Source organism: Elephas maximus, chromosome 21, assembly GCF_024166365.1.
Source record: "Elephas maximus indicus isolate mEleMax1 chromosome 21, mEleMax1 primary haplotype, whole genome shotgun sequence".
Taxonomy (NCBI): domain Eukaryota; kingdom Metazoa; phylum Chordata; class Mammalia; order Proboscidea; family Elephantidae; genus Elephas; species Elephas maximus.
This window is the reverse complement of record NC_064839.1, coordinates 21,270,077-21,287,275: the sequence shown is the minus strand read 5'-3', so window position 1 is coordinate 21,287,275 and position 17,199 is coordinate 21,270,077.

The following is a 17,199-nucleotide window of genomic DNA, read 5'->3' as shown; positions in this document are numbered from 1 at the left end:
CCGTCTTAGTCTGGAAGCTCTGCTGAAAACTGTTCAGCATGATAGCAACAGGCAAGCCTTCACTGACAGGCAGGCGATGGCTGCACAGGAGGTGCATTGGGAATCGAACCTGGGTCTCCTACACAGAAGGTGAGAATTCTACCATTGAACCGCTGTAAATTTGAGTAGGTAAAATGCATATGTGATGTGACTCCACTGTGTGCCACTTTGTTGGCTGAGACCTTAGCTGGGCCTGTCACTGACGCCCCTCCACGTGACCACCCCATGCACCCTGGGCTTCCTCACAAGATGGTATTCAGCACTGAGAGGGAGAGAGCACAAAACAAGTGCAAGCAAGGCAGCCGAAAGCTGTATCTGTTTTATGACCCAGCCTCGGAAGTCATATAGAATCACTTCTGCCACATTGTGTGCCAAGCACTGTTTTAAGTGGTTTGTAACTCCTGCGTTTCCTCAGTTCTAACACACCATTTCACATTCCAGCATCTTCGAAATTAGGAAGCATTTTTCAACCAAGGGCTTCTTCCAACTGCTTCCAGCCAAGCAGTGCTCCTGAGTCAGTTGTCGTTGCCTTAACCTATAGATCCCACTTCCATTTTTTATGAGTGGCAAGGTTGATGATATGATTAAAATCTATGTCTAAATAAATCTTTAAAAACTCTTTCAATCAATATAAAATAGAAATTCCAAATGATACAAGGTCTTTGGAGCACAAACTAAGCATCAGTATTTTTACCTTTCTTGGAGGGACACAAAACAAAGTTACAACTAACAATTGATGGCATCTCAGTCTCTCCGAAATACAGGATTCTCTGCTTTAGTGCTGAGGTTCGTGCTCTTTCACAGTAAAGAAACGGAAGCTCAGAGAAATGAGTTAGTTGCCCTGGTCCACCAACAAGCTCTAAGCACTAAACCAGAATGTAATTCAGCACATGAAACTAGAACAATTACAATGAGTTCAAAACCCAAATCATAAACAGACCTGGCCATTGGGGCTAAGATTGCTAATTTGTGGTCGTCGGCAGAAATCATCTTTTCTTATTCCTTTATTGAAAAAAAAAGTTTTCGGTCTTTTCCCAAATCCAAACCTCCCCCTAGGATTGCTGCCTCAGATAATGTGTCTCAGGGCAGTAGCATTATTAAAAAGTTACTTGTAATCTACAGGATTAGAGGAAAGCCGCGTTCTGCAGTCTGATGTTTCTCTACCAGAAAATTGATACCAGGGACTTTAAGCACTGAAAGAGATCAGTGAGCTTGTTTAAAATAACCCAGGACCTGGCTGCAATGATGTGGCAACAATTAGGATATGATTTCCTTTGGGAAAACGTCACTCCATTTATTTCAGCCAAATGTCCAAGTCGTTATGTACAATTTTTCTGCACCCCCACCCCAATTTTTGTAAATTAGAACCATCCAATTTGGCTTCAGAGTTTTGCTTTTGGGGGACTAGTTTCGTTCTGGAATACATTTTACCACAGAGAGAAGGGTCTTGATGCAGGCTCGGCTTTGCTGATGGAGTTTAGGCAAATCGGGGTGCGGTGGGCTTTCCTTCAGAGGACGGGCTCCTCTGAAAACTGACTTTCATGTGAATATCAGGCACTTTATTGCCTTGACTCTGGTGACCTCATCTACCAGAATGAAGTCATCCATCCCTGCAGGGAAGACAAACTTTCCTTTCAGAGAATCAATCAGCTCCATCAAGGGTCTTGCTTACCCCGTTATCTCCAGCCGGTGAGTGAGTGAGGAGTTATAAACCTGACAGGCCCCAGAAAGCCCCCCATTCTTCATGTTCCACTAAATCAAAAAGGAGCCCAAACACTTGGGAAGCACCAACTCGCTACTGGGTGAGCACATCACTTCTGAGTTGGGGGATTGTTTCCAGTCAAGGTATTTCTTGAGAACAAAAACATGGTGTTCCAGTGAACTTCAGAGGTTTCTCTTTCTTGTTATTAAACCCTTAACTCCTGCCAGATAGGAATGTCTGGCGCATAATGGTTTGCCTAGGCCTTTTCATCCCACGCTATTGCACAACCCATAAACAGTCCAATTAGGAAACCAATTAAAATGAGAAAGAGGCTTCCTGAATTATCCAGCAGTTGAGACAGCGCTGCCTTTTCGTTGTTAACCAGTGAAAGGTTTTTATTGCATCTGCTGAGGAGGTGAAAGAATTCAGGGAAGTGATTCTGTCTGAGGGGCTGCATGGGGCTGAGCCACAGATGAGAACGCGAGAGCAGTTCTCCTCTCAGGAGGCTCTTGGCGAACAGTTTTCCTTTCAGGGAGCCCTTGGCGAGCTCCCAGATGCTTTGTGAGGTGAAGAGGTGAGTGTTCCAGAGGGAGGAAGATTTGGTGTGCTTACTGGAATGGAGACAAAAATAAATTAAAAACTACACCACTAAACTGCTTGTTATATTGTCACAGAACTTGAGGTGAACATTTAAGTTTTCAGAAAGTAGATCCACTCACAGGACATGGGCATTCTGGAGGCCTCTCACGTGCATCTGATGGCTGGATCCATCCACATGGTACCCCTCTGAAGTGGTTGTAGGATCTTCATGCTACCAAGGAAGAGGTTGACCTTGGCCGAGATCACAAACTCCTTCATTCATCTGTTCAACAGACACTTAACATTGGCTGACTATGTGCAAAAGATATTGCTGGGCCCTGGGGATCTGAGCCAGTAGCATGAGCGAGTCCTGCCTTCACCAAGCATTAGTTCATTTTCCCCTGGGCTCTCACAATACCTTGTACACACCTCTAGTTTAAAACTCTAGCTTTAAGCCTAATCACAGCACATGGCACACAGTTACTGCTGTTCTCAGCTGCCGTCGAGTCAGCTCTGACTCATGTCAACCGTATGTGTAACAAAACAAAATGTTGCCTAGTCCTGTGCCATATTAACGATTGCTGGTATGTTTGAATTCATTCTTGTGGCTATTGTGCCAGTCTGCCTCATTTTCGTTGGCCCTCTAAGATGCAAGCAATGCGTAATTGGTGGTTCGAACACAGCCAGTGGCACCATGGAAGAAATAGTCTGGCGAACTGCTTCTGGAAAGGTTACAGCCAAGGAAATCCGATGGAGCAGTTCTACTCTTACACGTGGGGTCTTCATGAGTCGGGTGCTGACTCAACTGCAGCTAACAAAAATGACTACTTTACCAATCACGATGTCCTTTCTAGCAATTGGTCTTTCCTGATATCTAAAGTAAGTGAGTTGAAGCCTCGCCATCTTCGCTTCTAAGGAGCGTTCTGGTTGTATTTTTTCTAAGTGTGATTAGTTCAAAGAGGAGGATGGTGGAAGTGTGCAGATTCGCAGGCCTGTACTCAAACCACATGACCATCAGCATCCCATTAAGAGTCCTTGAAGGAGTGGTTACCAGAGGTGGGAGGCAGAGGGGAAGGGAGATTATTGCTTAAGGAGGACTGAGTTTCTGTTTATGGTGATGGAAAATTGGCGTTGATTAAGGGTAATGGCCGAACAGCCAATTCATGTAATTGATGTCACTAAGTTGTATACCCGTAAACGTTGAATTGGCAAATGTTGTGTGATAGATATTTTTATAACAACAACAAAAGGAAGAGCAGCTGATGAAAGTACGTGCGTGTGTGTGCGCGCGCATACGTGTCTGTACGTTTGGGGAAAGATAGAGTCAATATACTGAACGTTCTTTAGTCTCCTGGATACCAGGGCCTCCATGCATTATTGATGCCTGACTTGCAGAGATAGCTTTGTACCTTGCTGCTTAAGGAGTGAGAAAAAGGAAAGCAAATTGGGCCCACAGTGGACTCTGAAGCACCAAGTGGCTACACCCAAGAAAAGCCTGTAATGTTAGCAGTTGCTTTCTTCCTTCTCTCTGAGAGGTTTTGTGGAGTCCTCTCTCTCTCATTGTGGATTTTCAGCTCCTAGAATATAGGCCTGGGGCCTCATTTGCTGCTGCAGCCCCTTCAGCGCCTGTCTCAGGGCCTGGCCCAAGATGCCCCTCGTTGATCACGGCCAGGTGAATACACCTTTCTTGGGTGTCTCTGACTTTCTCCACCAGAGGGAGTCACTCTTTTGAACCAGAGCTTCAAACTGGTTCCTTCTGGTTAGAACCCTTGCTGAGAATTTGCATTTCCACCCCAGATATGCTAGATCAGAATCTACATTTTCCTAACAAGATCCTAGTTGGTTCTTATGTGTGATGAAGTTGAGAGCCACTGCTCTACTAGCAGTTCTGAGAAATGGGTTTAACCAGTAGCATTAGCATCACCTGGGACTTGTTAGAAATGCAAATTCTCAGCAGAAACCAGTTTGAAGCTCTGTTCTGAACCCACAACGCTCTGGCCCATATTATTTAAATATGAGACTTGGTTATCACTTGATCCCACTGTCTGGTCCCAGACCTTTACACTCCCCTGACTCTTGTCCATTCCCACCCGAGGCAGGGTTCTCAGGAGGAAATGAGAACGTGCCAACAATGCCATCTTGCAGTGGTGTACTCAGGATGGGCTCAGTGAGGTCCAGGCATCACCAAGCTACCAAGCCCTCGGTGTCTCTTTCCCACCCTACTTGAGGACCTGTGCCCTCCTCTGACTTCCCAGTGCAGTGGACTGCTTGCACCCCCTGCATCCCCCATCGGTCATGCAGAGGTCTTCAGGGAACCCCTGGCCTGAGCTGGGCTGAACCTAAGGGAAGTGCTGCCGAAAAACCAGCTTGAGGTGGAGCTGTTCAACATGTACTCACTTTAATATTCTGAAAAATTGGCAAGTCAAGCATTTGTCCTGCCTTTTCTCTACAACCTGTATCTCAGGAAGTCCAGATAGTGGATGAAGGAAAGTTTTTCTTTATAGAATTATTCTAGCTAGTGAGTGAAAAAGGAATGCTAGAATTGGAACATCACTATTTTACAACCCCTAAAAATGGAAACCCTGGTGGTATAGTGGTTAAGTGCTACGGCTGCTAACCAAAAGGCTGGCAGTTCAAGTCCGCCAGGTGCTCCTTGGAAACTCTATGGGTCAGTTGTGACCTATAGGGTTGCTATGAGTTGGAATCGACTCAACGGCAATGGGTTTTTAATGAATTAATAAAAACATCATTTCTGGTAACTTAGAGGGTCAGTGAAAACGAGAAATCCTCAATGAGATGGATTCACACAATAGCCACAACAATGGGCTCAGACTATCAAAGATTGTGACGATGACGTAGAACTGGGGAACATTTCCTTCTGTTATACATCAGGTGGCCATGAGTTGGAGCCAACTCTTTGGCGAGTAACAACAACAACAATGAATTAATGGATCTAGGCAATGATCATCAATGACTACTAACATGAAAAGAGAGACAAGCAGCCATTGTATAACTCCTGATGGAAGAACACAACACTATCTATAAAATAACTTTGCAAAATAAGACTGAACCTGAATCTGATCAAGCCTCTAGAACTACCTAACAATTTATAGGATACACAAGGGACAGAGGAGCATGTTAAATGACACCACAGAGTGCAATCAGCAAACCCAGACTGCAGAATACTCTACAAAACAAATAACCTAGCTTCTTCAACACTCAAATAAATGAAAGTTAAGAGAGAGGGAGAGAAGACAAACCTAAAGGTTAAAAGATATTGCAAGGTACGGGCCTCATTTGGACCTCAACTCAATTAAATTGGGTAAATGTGAAAACTTAACCAGATAGGTGATGATATTGCGAGCAATGAATATTATTTTATTAGATGTGATAATGATATTATGGTTATGTTTTTAAATGTCCACATATTTTAGTGAAACTTATCAAAATATTTTCAGATGAAATGATGTGATGTTCTTCTGACGTAGGTTTCAAAGTCATCTGGGGATGGGGAGGAGCAGGATGGTGGATGGGAAAAGATGGCACAATGGCTAGGCCTCTAGCTGTTGAAGCTGAGTATGTCAGATTCATTCTATTATTCCTTCTACTTTCAAATATGCTTGAAAATTTCTATACTAAAAAGTCAAGAAATAAAACAACAGAAACCAAACCAAACCCATTGCCATCAAGTCAATTCTGACTCATTTTTAGGGACAGAGTAGAACCGCTCCCTAGAGTTTCCAAGGAGCGCCTGGTGCATTTCTACTGCCCACCTTCTTGTCAGCAGCTGTAGCACTCAACCACTATACCACCAGGGTTTCCAAAACAAAACAAGGTGCTGTAATAAAAAGACCAGCAAGAGTAGTGGTGGGGAGAGGGGTGAGGGAAGGTCCCTCATGAAAATGACATTCAAATCTGAAAGGCAAGAAGGAGCCAGCCATGTATGGATCTAGGGGAAGAGTGTCCCAAGCAGAGGGAACAGCAAGGACAAAGTCAGAGAGATGACTCGGCCACTCCTGCATTTTCTAAATTATGTGATGAGCTGTGAGAAGATGCCCAATTAAAAGCTGAAAATATTGCAGCTTCAAGAATAATGCTCATTTTCAGTGGAATTGCCTCCCCCCAGATGGAGATGTGTGTATAAATCCTATGCTTAGGATGAAAAATGCAAGTGTTTTTAAAATTGCGATTAAAATGATTTTAATTTAAACAAAAATCGTAGCCGTCTTTATCATCTTCACTGCTTGCAACCTGATTCCACTGCTGGGCTCAATCCCAGCACCTGCTGGAGTCCCACTAGCTGCCAGTTCCAACAGCCACACATCAGTAAATAAAAGAAAAATAATTTTTTTTATATTTGTGAAATACCGCACCAATGCATGTAGTGTAAAATAGCCCAGTGTGGTCCCAGCTGAATAGTAAGAGGCTGATTTATTCCCTGGGTTCTGTTTCCTTTTTTGCTGTTTATGATAGCATAGCAACTGAGCTTTTTGACTGAATTACCACCTTGTATTCAGGCTGGGACCATGCATTATTACACATGTAGGTATAATGTTGATGCAAATGAGTTTTCCTAATGAAATGAGAGGCAGTTTATTTTTCCCTGCGTAATGGGTGGTTCTGAGGACCAGACTGATTTTCTAAAAGTGAGTACCTGCTTATTTTTCAATTTGTCATTCATTCTAAGCATGAGCACCCCAATAATTCAGATAGGAGAATCTTTAAGCTTTCACATTTTAATGTGGCTTTTTTCCCCCACTTTTAAACCGAAATCAATTTTAGTGTGATTTATCGTCAGAGAATTACCTTATGTAAAAATGCTTAAGCGAATGAAATAATAACTTTTGGCCTATCGGTGAGAGAGAGCGATATTCAGATTCTTAATTCTAAATAAACGGTGAGATCCCGGGTCACATTTTCATTTTATTCATTACACTGCTGCCTTTAGTTATTACTGAGTTTTTGGAATGTCTAGAAGATTCAAATGAGCTGAATGACTTTTAAATATTGCTGAATTTCATTTTATGCAAGTTGAGGGACTTTGCTTGGTGTCGCTTGGTATTCTATTATGCCATTACCTGAACCAAGCCAAGTCGGGAATTTACTTCACTCTTCATAAATTAGGATACTAATGTTGAGCCCTAGGCTCTGTTTTTGCATGTGAAATTAACTGCAGTTTCCTTGCTTTGAAGGTAGATTGAGGATCTCCTTGGCAAATACTGGGCCTGGGATTGCAATGGGAGGGCCAGGCCGGAGGGAGGAGCAAACAGCACTCAGGCAGGCAGGTGCTCAGGGTGGGCAGATCCCAGCAATGGGGTTGGCTCACAAAGCCTTCTGCACGAATTGTTACTTTGGGGATTAATTGGGCAGGGTCCGTAGGAGAGCGAGATTGAGATTAGGGACAATGGTAGCTTTCTTTCCACAGGCCAGAAAATTCTTAAAAACAATGATAACGCTAATGCTAACATTTGGTGGTGCAGTGGTTCAGAAGCTTGGCAGCTAACCCAAAGGCTCCGTGGGAGAAAAGACCAGACAATATACTTTTGTAAAGCTTGCAGCCTTAGATACTCTATAGGGCAGTTCCACTCTGTCCTGTAGGATTGAAACAAGTTGAAATCGACTTGACAGCACACAACAACAGCTAATGTTCCTTGAGTGCTTACTGTATTCTAGTCACTATGCTACATAGCTGACATGCATTATCTCATTTAACCTCCACAACAAACTTCTGGGGTAAGAACCACTGTGGTGCCGTGGAAGAAAGGCGTGGTGAACTGCTTCCATAAAGATTACAGCCAAGACAATCCTATGGAGAAGTTCTACTATGTAACACATGGGGTCACCATGAGTTAGGGGTCAACTAGATGGCAGTTAACAACAATCTCCATTATACAGATAAACAGGCTCAGAGAGGTTAAGTAATTTGGCCAGGTCACCCAGCTAAGAAGGGGAGGACCAAGATTCCAAGCCAGCCTGGCCTCAAAGCATTCTTTACTTTGAAAACATACTACTCTAGAAAGATTTCCACCTGTAGAAAAATGCTTTCTTGTACAATATTTGTTAAATCCCCACAACCTCCCTTGCTACCCAAGGGAAAGAAAATTGTGCAGCCACGTTGTAGTTAAGCGATCTGACCTTAAAATTAGGCAGACCCAGCAGAGCTTAGTGGAGCCCTGGTGGCGCAGCGGTGAAGAACTCGGCTGCTAACCAAAAGGTCGGCAGTTGGAATCCATCAGCTGCTGCGTGGAGTTCTAGGACATTTCTACTCTGTCCCACAGGGTCACTATGAGCTTGGGTGGTGCAAATTGTTAAGTGCTTGATTAATACGAAAAGGTTAGGGTTTTGAGCCCACCCAAAGTCGCCTTCGAAGATAGGCCTGGTGATCTGCTTCCAAAAGGTCACAGCCTTAAAAACCCTACGGAGCAGTTCTGCTCCGCACACATGGGGTCGTCATGAGCCAGAATCCACTCAAAGGCAACTAACAACAACAAAGCTGAGCCTGGAGTCTCTGGGTGGTGTAAAGAGTTAATGCATTTGACTGCTAGGTTGAAGCTTCCAGTCTATCCAGAGGTGCCTCGGAAGAAAGGCCTGGAGATCTCCTTCCCCAAAATCATCCGTTGAAAACCCTGTGGTACACAGTTCTACTCTGACACACTTGGGGTTGCCATGAGTTGGAGTCAACTTGATGGCAACTGGTTAGCTGAGCTCCATCTCTGGGGTTATCATTTAATAGCATGTGTGACCTCACAGAAATTGCTTACCCACTGTCTGCCTCAGTTTCCCCATCTGCGATATGGAGATAGTAACGATAATATCATACTCGTGCAGAATTAATGAAAGGATATGATGCCCAGTGGCTCAATACATACTGAGCATTGTTGCAGCTGCCGTCCTATGCCACTGAGTTCATTCCAACTCATAGAGACCCTACAGGACAGAGTAGAACTGTCCCAGAGTGTTTCCAAGGAATGGCTAGTGGATTTGAACTGCCAACCTTTCGGTTAGCAGCTGAGCTCTTAACCACTGCGCTAGCTATCCTCCAACTAAAATCTTACACCAGATTTACCCAGATAGGAGCTGCCTCTGGGAGCTGTTTTAAAGGGGCTTATCAATTTGCATTTCTAATTACTCTCCAACTACCTGCCTGGCCAGCCCTCTGAGGACTTGGCTCGGTGATTGATGTGACACCACTTAGAAATTTCTTTGAGTTCCTCAGAAGAAAGGTTTTCTGTGCAATCCAGCTGGTGATGTTACTGCTTAGAGGAATCTGAAAACCTGACTGTGCTGCTGATATGCTCGTAGGGAGTTGAAAGGGGGATTATCTTTTAAGACTTGAGCATGTTGATGTTTGCAAATATTTTCTTGCCGTCTCTCCTAATACTGCAAATTGACTGCAGAGATAATGGGCAAAGGATGACATCATACAAAATAGCAGCCTTTTAAGTGCAAGGGCTGGAGGAACCACTTAGAGTAATTAGGAAATCCTTAAACAAGTGTTTGCAAAGTATTGGCTCACTCTTAATGTTTGCCTTTTTTTCCCCCTGGCATCCAAGTCTAACAGTCTGACCTTGAATAATTTTCTACCCCCTGGCTTTCAGCAAGAGGAGCAGCAGTGCCGCTCTTCGGATGTGTGTGGACAGAACCACTGAGTGAAAGCCCGTTAACAAGTCAGTGGCTGTTGGGACGGCATGTTCTCAGACGAGACTGCGCAAAGACGAGTTGGATGAGGCCCCTGCTAATGCTTCAGGATAAGCTGCCAACTTAACTTGCCTCTCGCTTTCATTTCCAAAATAGCTATCGGGCTTTTTGGAAAGCCTTGTAAAACATTTCTTTAAGTTCAAAATGGCCTGGACACCCACAATTCCACTAGTTATCATGGTCGCTTCAAGAGAAGTTGACTAGCTCGGCTGTGTACTTTGATCAATTTAGGAAAGGTTGCTGGAGATGATTAGAAACCCCGACCTGGGGAACACAGGGCTGTGGTAAGGTGGGGTGAGCAGGCGGGAAGCTTGTAAAATGCCCTGCACGTACTAAATGTAACCGCTCATCTATTCATCACCTATTTATTGAGCAACTGCTATGTCCCCAAGGAGCCCTGGTGGAGTTATGGCGAAGCGCTCAGCTGCTAACTGAAAGATTGGTAGTTTGAACCCACCCAGACTCTCTGCGGGAGAAAGACTTGGCAGTCTGCTTCCATAAAGATTACAGTCAAGAAAACCCTAAGGACCAGTTCTATTCTGTCACATGGGGTCCCTGTGAGTGGAAATTGACTCTAAGGAACCCAGCGAGAACAACAACTATATGCCAAGTACTGTGCTGGGTGATGGGGGTACAAGAATGAACCAAATCGACAACATCCCTGGCCTCTTGGAGAATCCAGTCTAGTGGAAGAATTACTATCACCCCTAGTGAGTGCTATGAGTGCAAAGTGAAGGATGTGCCTGGGGACTTGATGTAGATTTGGGGTGGGAGCAGGGTGGTGCCAGGAGGAGTGAGCAGGGGAGGTTTCTGTAAGGGATGTTGTCCCTGTTGATGTCTGAAGGATTCATATAGAACTTAACCCAGCAAAGAGAAAGAGAAGTCGTTTTCCAGGCAAACGGTAGCCTATGCAAGGACTCTTGGAAGGGCAGACATTGGACAACTGGTGGAACTGAAGACCTGTCCATCTTAAGTGGCAGGGGAGGAGGTCAAACAGATAGGCAGTGGCCAGGCAAGGGGGACTTTGCCAGGTAGTGAGAAGGACTTGGAGCCTTATCCTGACAACAGAGGGAAAACATTGGTTTTTGTTTTGCTTTTTTTAAAGCAGGGAAGTGATATGATCCAATTTTATTTCAGGATATTTTGGAACTCATTATAAAGAAAGAGGTGGTGGGGAAAGGAGCTCAGCCTTAGTGGAGTTCACATGAAAGATGGTGGTGTCTGAGACCAAGGTGTTGGTGGGATCTGCAGGAGAGACAGATACGGAAGATATTTTGCAGGGAGAATTGGCAAGTCTTGGAAAACTGGGTGGGGGGAGAGGCTGATGAAGGAGAGGACGATATGAAGCGTGAATTCTGAATGTCTGGCTTCAAGCAGCCATTAACATAGAAGGAAAACACTGAAGACCAGGAAACTTGGAGGTGGAAGATAAACATTTGAAATGTTTATCTTTAAGAAGCGTTAAAATGATTCCTTTAGTACCTAGTTAAGATCTTTTATTTGCTAGGCATTCTGGGAATATAAGAACCAGCTGCCATTGAGTAAATTCTGACTCACAGTGACTCCGTACGTGTCAGGTAGGACTGTGCTCCATTGGGTTTTCAGTGGCTGACATTTAGGGAGTAGATCACTCGGTCTTTCTTCGGAGGTGCCTCTGAGTGGACTCCGACATCTAACCCTTTGGTTAGCAGCCAAGCTTGTTAGTCATTTGCCCCACCCAGGGACTCCAGGCATTTCAGACAGGACAGCTCTCGTACTCTGGAGTTTACAATGATGTCAAATCCAAACACGATTGGCAGCATCACTTGTGGTCTTGGTATTAGCAGTTACATCCTACCCCTTAATAGCTGCTTTCTTCCCATTTCTCATTATGGGGTAATTATATTCATCTCCCAAGTTTCTATTCCATTCAACGACTTTGGATAATGAATATAAATTTAAAGTCTACTCATCACCTCCAATGACGGTATTCATATGTTTTTCATCTCAGATTGAACTCTGTTATCCACATCGTCCTCGTCCTCATGGTAACCAAGGGGTAGGCAATTCTTAAGAGCTATTATAACAAGGTATCTTATGAGTTATGTCAGTACGTTCTTTAAAAGAAACAGTGTATTTTTTTTCAGCAACTAAATGATGGCATCAGTGCTGCTATAAGTCATGACGGATTTCCGTATTTTCCACCATAAAGAACGCTTTTTTTTTTTCCTCTTCGAAAGGAAAATTAAGGTTGCCGTACCATGGGATCGCTTTCATTATCTTTAGCATACAAATGATCTTTTAAAAAGATTTTCTTCCCCCTCTCCGTATGTATAGTATCAATGATATAATTTACATTGCATCCCTCATATTAACACTGATCCATCATCGCTAACAATGCCGGGTCTTTTGTGTGAGGGGCTGTCGGACAAATGTTTTAGCTTGTGAGAAGAAAATTGTTAGCATTTGAATAGAGAATGGTACAGGAAGGATTAATAGCCCACTTTGATGGATTAGAATGTAGGGGAATTGCTCAATATTAATATGAAAATGTTTGTGAATTGGTTGCAAGGCGCTGTCAAAGGGAAATGATTATGTCTCCAAGGCCTTATCAGTTGAGACTTGACTTTTCGCAAAGACTTTCACACAAAAGACGGTGAAGGGTAGGAAAGATGCTGGCTCTGAGAGCTGGAACAAAAACCCACCACCAAACCCCCCACCCACCCACCGGGGTCCCCATGCCATTTGGCATGCCCTTTGGCTAATATTGTACATCTTTATATTAACATATCTGAATATGGATTTATAATAAAAGAGAGAAGAAACTGTGGGTGAGAAGCTCCTATTTCCATAATTTAGCTTTGCCATCTCTAAAAGCCCGATTGGAAAACAAGCAGGGGGTTGTTGGTATATACGACAGAGCTCTCTCGTACTGAGATTTTGGTCTGTGCCCAATGGTTTCCAAGATGGTCATTTGCAAGGATTGTCTGATGGTTTAAAAACCGTGATATGAAAATGGTTGTTTTAGACTGTTGTTGACAAACTCAATCACAGCAAACTTAATTTTAGAACCATGCTGGAAAGGTGTTGTGGATATTAAAAAGTGATGTTTGCAAAATTCCACCTGAGTGCTTTCAAAACATCTTAAGTAAGCATTAGTCCACCTTTAGAAATATATTTCCTAATGAAACTTCAAATTCATTGCAAAATGAAGGCTGATAAAACTTTTTTGTTTCCACATAAACCCTCAGCAAGAGCTGGCTCCCTTGCCCCCCGGTGGTGCACACACAGTGTCGGCAAGCCTGTATGGCTGACATTCATCCTCACTGTCACTGGAATAGAAATGACAGGAGGGACAGCCGGAAACCCTGCTCTTAAAATCAGGCCATTGTCGCTTCCAAGGACAAAGAAGTGCTCAATAGCGTCCTTAGAATATATTTTTCCTGTTTAAGCTTCATATTTTGCCGGTCGAGCAGGCTTCCGCAACTGGGCACCACTGACATTTTGGGTGAGAGAATTCTTTGTCTCAGGGGCTGTCCTGTGCGTTGTAGGTTGATAAACAGCATCTCTGGCCTCCACTACTGCATGACGCCAGCATACTCCACTCCAAGTCCAACACCAAAAATGCCTCCAGATACTGCAAAAGGTCCCGGGGGAGAAGGGGGTAAAAGCACTGGGCTAAAGGCGCGGAAAGGTGATCGTGAGTTTTATATACATGCATACATATATATATATATATATAATGTCCTTGGGTGGTGTAAATGGTTAATATGCTCGGCTGCTAACCTGGGTTCGAGTCCACCCAGAGGTGCCTTGGAAGAGAGGCCTGAGGATCTACTTCCAAAGTATTAGTCAATGAAAACCCTATGGAGCACAGTTCTACACTGATGCATGTGGGGTCACCATGAGTTGAAATCTACTTGACAACAAGTGGCATATATATATATATATATATATATATATATATATATATATATATATATATATATATATATATATATACACACACACACACAGAGCCCTGATGGTGCAGGGGTTAAGAGCTCTGCTGCTAACCAAAATGTCGGCTGTTTGAATCCACCAGCTCCTTGGAAACCCTATGGGGCAGTTCTACTCTGTCCTATAGGGTCACTATAAGTCAGAATCGACTTGATGGCAATGGATTTAAAGATTATATATATATATATAAAATGTTAAATTAAAGAGCCCTGGAGCACAAATGATTAAGTGCTCAGCTCCTAACAGAAGGGTTTGCAGTTCAAACCCACTCAGTGGCTCTGCAGGAGGGAAACCTGGCAATCTGCTTCTGTTAAAATTGTAGCCAAGAAAACCTTATGAGGCAGTTCTACTTTGTCACACAGTGTCACTATGAGTTAAAATCTACTCAAGGGGACCTAACAACAACAACAATGTTAAATTATTTTCTCCTGAAAACAAAAAGTCAGATTCCATGACATTTATTTACACATTTTTAAAAAGTATTAATACTAGCTACCAACGATTGAATGTTAACCATTACTGGTCACCAAATGCTTGAACATGATTCTACATCCTCAGAAAAACCTGAGGAATTGAATAGAGTGATTACCATTGAACAGATGAGGAAAACTGAGGCTTATGGATGGTCAACCAATTGCCAGAGGTATACCTGCCAATACGGCAGAAATGGGATTTAAAGCTAAGCCCAGCGGCTCTGATGGCAGTTCTCTTAACCACCACGGCATGTCCCTGGCACTGAGGCCTTCATTACAAATACCTGCGCGAATCTCAGTTTCCCCTCAGAGCGCCTAAAAAGATCTCTGAGGCTCTGCTTCCTCCCCAGGCTGTTGAAGGGCAACCAGGCAATGGAGTGAGGGGGTGCCTTGTAAACCCCAGGGCCTTGCTCAAGAGTGGAGCATTGCTCTGCTCACCGTGACAACTTGCTCCTCTTGCTATGTGAAACTCTCCTCCTGCCTCCAAATGCAGCTGCTGCCTGGGCCCACTCCTGGAAGACATAAAAATAACCAAACCAATCCAAACCCATTACCAGTGAGCCGATTCTAACTCATAGTGATCCTACAGGACAAGATAGAGCTGCCCCAGAGGGTTTCCAAGGAGTAGCTGATGGAGTCAAACTGCCAGCCTTTTGTTTAGCAGCCAAGCTCTTAACCACTATACCACCAGGCCTTCTCCTGAAATAACAGCACTAGGAATTATCTAGAACCTCTGAGGCACCTGCAATGCTTTTCCCTTTCTTTATCATCTCTACAGAGGAGATGCCCTAAAACGGTGACATCACTGTATCCTGGTCTGGTTGCCAGTCCTTTGAGTCTGGTGCTTTGAATCACAGGCCCACTCCTTTGCACAGTAAAACCTGCAAAAGCTGAAACCTATGTACGGTGGAAACCTGTCAGAGAAGAAAAATTCAAATACTGTCCACCAAATAGTGATAGAAAAGCAGTAAGACTGCACCCTGTCAAAGGTGGAAAACTTGCAAGACCTGGGAAAACAAGGCTGTCCTGCCAAGTTCCGGCTCTCACAGGTTCTACTGTCTAATGAAAGCTAAGTACCGGGCTTCCGCAACATAAGTACACATCTGCATCTTTATACAACTTTGCACAGGTTTTCAAGGGGTTCACAGAATCCACCAGGACCTCATTTCTTGGACCCCCAGATTAAGAACCTGTTTCTAGGCCAGTATGTGGGCTTTCCAAGAATTCTGGCATAATTCAGAGAGGCACCTTCTTCTCAGAAAAACTGAAACCCATTTTGGATATACTGGGACCTCATTTGTGAAAATGGGACGTTACAGTAACCAGCGAGGGTATACCGGGAAGAGACAGTGACATCTTTGTGAGGCCTGGCAATCTGCATTTGAGAAAGCAGACAGCTCTCAAGGCCGGCTTGTGGTAGCTGTGTCTCCTGCATGCCCCTGGGATTGACAGCTTCATTATTGCTGTTGTCAGTGTTTGTGAAGCACTGACCCGGCGCCCCAGCCGGGCCTTTTCCAGGTGGAGATGTTCATGGTAATCTATGACTTCCCACTGCGAAGACAGAGTCACGATCCCGCCACTGCACTTTTGGCTTTAATTCCTCCTTGTCTGCAGCAGAAGAGGGCCGATCTCTGTCCTGTCTGGTTGTCAGCTTGGCCTAGATTCTCCCCTCTTTTCATTTAGAGTTAAAAACCTTTCCCCAAAGTTATACGTATCTCTCTAGTTCTAAAAATGAGTTCAGGGAGGCTTCTTCTTGTCTTCCTAGTTCCCATTCCACCCACCCCAGCTTCATTCTCTGGAGGTGATGGCTTTTATTTCTCTCTGATGTATCTTTGGGCATTTATTCCCTAGTTTCTAAATAATGTGCTGGGTAGCCATTTCTTGATTTTTAAATGTAGGTGTTGTCTGTTAACTTCCTACATGAGGCTCTGTCTCTTAATGCACTTTCTCTACCGCCACCCCCCGCCCCACGCACACGTGCCTTACAACACACAGCCCTACTTTCTGCCACATTTCTCCCAGTCAAGTTATATCACAATCTATATTTAGCGCAATAATCTGTATTTAGCCTAATACTCAGTGTTAACTCTGTTTAAAAAAACAAAAAACAAATCCATTGCCGTTTAGTCAATTCTGACTAATAGTGACCCTACAGGACAGAGCAGAACTACCTCATAGGGTTTCCAAGGAGCTGCTGGTGGATTCGACCTGCCGACCTTTGGTTAGCACCTGAGCTCTTAATCACTGCACCACCAGGGCTCCATTAACCCTGTTAGGACCTGGTAAGTATTATTTGCAGCTGAGCCATAGATTATGCTATGATTCTATTTCCTTTTTGTTTTTCCTGGAGTTGCTAATAGCCTTGTTTTCTATCGACCTCTGACTAATTCACTTCTATATTCTCTATCAGAACTGTGAATCTCCTCCCACCGTTTTCAAACATGTCTGGTATTTGATCCATTTTGGGTTCTTCTAGGGGGCATCCCTTCTGAATTCCAGCACCACCCCCATTCTCTTGCTTAATTTGGATTGCTGTCCTCTAGCTTGTCTTCCTGGTAATTTTCTTCACCATTATCCTGGAGGTCCCCTTAGGCTCTTTATTAGGTTGGGTCCCTGTTTCCTGGAGCTATGTTTTTCCCTATCTTTTGGTGGACATTATCTAGTAGCTTCCGGCTGTGGGTTCATGGAATATACATTTTTTGAGACTATGTCTATAAATTCCCCTTTTTT